This window comes from Hordeum vulgare, chromosome 6H, assembly GCF_904849725.1.
Source record: "Hordeum vulgare subsp. vulgare chromosome 6H, MorexV3_pseudomolecules_assembly, whole genome shotgun sequence".
Taxonomy (NCBI): Eukaryota; Viridiplantae; Streptophyta; class Magnoliopsida; order Poales; family Poaceae; genus Hordeum; species Hordeum vulgare.
Window position 1 is genome coordinate 405424730 of NC_058523.1, and position 4150 is coordinate 405428879.

Consider the following 4150-nt stretch of genomic DNA (forward strand, 5'->3'; position numbering starts at 1 on the left):
AAAATATTTGTCTTTGCTAGTCACCAGTTTACCTCTTTGCTTGCTTGTTAGTTGTTTGTTTGAAGTTGCTATCATGTGTGAGTTTTAAATTAGTGGTGCTTCCGCCTCTAGTGCAGAAGCTCTTGAATATTCAATTTCACCTTGTAATGAGAATGCTAAAAGAAATTTTGATGAATTTGCTAAGGAAAAACTTGATAACCTTTGAGATGATGATATTTCTAAAGGTGAGCCTATTATGCAAACAAACACATAGTGTTGGAAATATACCCTAGAGGCAATGATAAAATAGTTATTATTATATTTCCTGTTTAAAGATAATCATTTATTATCCATGCTATAATTGTATTGAATGAAAGCATAGATACATGTGTGGATATATAGACAAAACAATGTCCCTAGTAAGCCTCTAGTTGGCTAGCCAGTTGATCAAGGATGGTTAAGGTTTTCTGACCATATGCAAGTGTTGTCACTTGATAACTGGATTACATCATTAGGAGAATGATGTGATGGACAAGACCCAAATTATAAACGTAGCATGTGATCGTGTCATTTTGTTGCTATTGTTTTCTACGTGTCAAGTATTCATTCTTATGACCATGGGACCATGTAACTCACTGACACCGGAGGAATACCTTGTGTGTATCAAACGTCACAACGTTACTGGATGACTATAAAGGTGCTCTACAGGTATCTCCGAAGGTGTCCGTTGAGTTAGCATGGATCAATACTGGGATTTGTCACTCCGTGTGACGGAGAGGTATCTCGGGGCCCACTCGGTAATAGAACATCACATATAAGCCTTGCAAGCAATGTGACTCAAGTGTAAGTCACGAGATCTTGTATTACGGAACGAGTAAAGAGACTTGCCGGTAACGAGATTGAAATATGTATAGAGATACCGACGATCAAATCTCGGGCAAGTAACATACCGAAGGACAAAGGGAATGTTATACGGGATTATATGAATCCTTGGCACAGAGGTTCAACCGATAAGATCTTCATAGAATATGTAGGATCCAATATGGACATCCAAGTCCCGCTATTGTATATTGACTAGGGAGTGTCTCAGGTCATGTTTGCATAGTTCTCAAACCCGCAGGTTCTGGACACTTAAGGTTCGATGACGTTTTAATATAGTTGAGTTATAGGTGTTGGTGACCGAAGGTTGTTCGGAGTCCCGGATGAGATCACAGATGCCATGAGGGTTTTCGGAATGGTCCGAAAACGAAGATTGATATATAGTATGGTTTCATTTGGTCACCAAAAAAGATTTCGGGCATTACCGGGAGTGTACCGGGAGTGACGAATGGGTTCCGGGTATTCACCGGGAGGGGCCCACCCACCCAGGAGTGAGCCCAATAGTCCTAGGATGGCGCACCAGCCCTTAGTGGGCTGGTGAGACCAGCCCGAGTGGACTATGGCGCCACAAGAAGAAAAACCAAAAGAAAAGAAAAAAAAGAGAGGGAGGTGGGAAGGAAGGAGTGGACTCCTCCTCCTCCATACCGAATTGGACTGGGAGTCCATCTCCTCCGTCGTCCGGTGCCCTTGGGGCTCTCCTGAGCCCCAAGGCTAGCCCCTCCCCTCCTCGTATATATACTAGAGGTTTTAGGGTATTTGAGACACAACTTTGCCACGTGCAACTCAAACCTATACCTCGTAGTTCTTCTTCTAGATCGGATTTCTGCGGAGCCCTACAGGAATAGATCATCACCATCACTGGCGCGCCGTCACGCTGCAGGAATAGATCAAGAAGGCGGAGATTGTTATCGAGCTGTACGTGTGCTGAACGCGGAGGTGCCATCCGTTCGGTGCTAGATCGGGACGGATCATGGGACTACGGTGATTTGAATCACGAAGCTGTACCACTACATCAACCACATTTCTTAACGCTTCCCGCTTAGAGATCTACAAGGGTATGTGGATCTGATCTCCCTCTCGTAGATGAACATCACCATGGTAGGTCTTCGTGTGAGTAGGAAATTTTTTGTTTCCCATGCAACGTTCCCCAACAGTGGCATCATGAGCTAGGTTCATGCGTAGATGTAATCTCGAGTAGAACACAAAAGTTTTTGTGGGTGTTGATGTTCGATTTACTTCCCTCCTTAGTCTTTTCTCGATTCGGTGGTATTGTTGGATTGAAGCGATCCGGACCAACATTACTCGTACGCTTACGAGGGACCGGTTTCATCGACCAACATGCAACTCGTTGCATAAAGATGACTGGCGGGTGTCGGTTTCTTCAACTTTAGTTGAATTGGATTTGACTGAGGCGGTCCTTGGAGAGAGGTTAAATAGCAATTTGCACATCTCCATTGTGGTTTTTGCGTAAGTAAGATGCGGTCATACTAGATACCCATAGCGGCCACGTAAAACATGCAACAACAAATTAGAGGACGTCTAACTTGTTTTTGCAGGGTATGCTTGTGATATGGCCAAAGACATGATGTGATATATTGGATGTATGAGATTATCATGTTGTAATAGTTAATATCAACTTGCACGTCGATCCTACGGCAACCGGCAGGAGCCATATGGTTGTCTTTAAACTAACGTTTGTGTTTGCAGATGCGTTTACTATATTGCTAGGTTGTAGCTTTAGTAGTAATTGTTGGAGAACGTTGCATGGGAAAGAAATTTTTTCCTACGCACACGAAGACCTATCATGGTGATGTCCATCTACGAGAGGAGATTTGGATCTACGTACCCTTGTAGATCGCACGGCAGGAAGCGTTAATAAACGCGGTTGATGTAGTGGAACGTCTTCACATCCCTCGAACCGTCCCACAAACCGTCCCGCGATCCGTCCCACGATCCATTCCGATCTAGCGCCGAACGGACGACACCTCCGCGTTCAACACATGTACAGCTCGACGATGATCTCGACCTTCTTGATCCATCAAGCAAGACAGAGAAGTAGATGCGTTCTCCAGCAGTGTGACGATGCTCCGGTGGTGGTGATGATCTACTCCTGCAGGGATCCGCCCGAGCTCCGAAAAATACGATCTAGAGGTAAAACTATGTGGTCTAGGGTTGAGTTGCACGTGGCAAAAGTTGTCTCAAATCAGCCCTAAAACACCACTATATATAGGAGGGAGGGGGAGGGATAGCCTTGAGGGACAAGCCCTCAAGGTGCGCCGGCCAAGGGGAGGAGGAGGACTCCTCCTCCAATTCGGTGTGGGAAGGAGGAGTCCTCCTCTTCCTTCCCACCTCCCTATTTCCCTTTTTCTTTTATTTTCTTTTGGTATTTTCTTATGTGGCGCCATGGGCCCCTTGGGCTGACTCCACCAGCCCACTAAGTACTTGTGGCGCCACCCTAGTGCCTTGGGCTCACTCCCGGGTGGGTGGGCCCCTCCCAGTGAACTCCCGAAACCCATTCGTCACTCCGAGTACACTACTGGAATTGCCCGAAACTTTTCGGCGACCAAATGAAACCATCCTATATATCAATCTTCATTTCCGGACCATTCCGGAAACCCTCGTGATGTCCGTGATCTCACCCGGGACTCCGAACAACATTCGGTAACCACACAAATAACTAAACTATACTAAAACATCATTGAACCTTAAGTGTGCAGACCCTACGGGTTCAAGAACTATGTAGACATGCCCTGAGGCACTCCACGGTCAGTATCCAATAACGGGACCTAGATGCCCATATTGGATCCTACATATTCTCCGAAGATCTTATCGGTTGAACCTCAGTGTCAAGGATTCATATAATCCCGTATGTCATTCCCTTTGTCCTTCGGTATGTTACTTGCCCGAGATTTGATCGTCGGTATCCGCATACCTATTTCAATCTCGTTACCGGCAAGTCTCTTTACTCGTTCTGTGATACAAGATCCGGTGACTTACACTTAGGCACATTGCTTGCAAGGCTTGTGTGTGATGTTGCATTACCGAGTGGGCCCCGAGATACCTCTCTGTCACACGGAGTGACAAATCCCAGTCTTGATCCATACTAACTCAACGGACACCTTCGGAGATACCTGTAGAGCACCTTTATAGTCACCTAGTTACGTTGGGACGTTTGATGCACACAAGGTATTCCTCTGGTGCCAGTGAGTTATATGATCTCATGGTCATAGGAACAAATACTTGACACGCAGAAAACAATAGCAATAAAACGACACGATCAATATGCTACGTT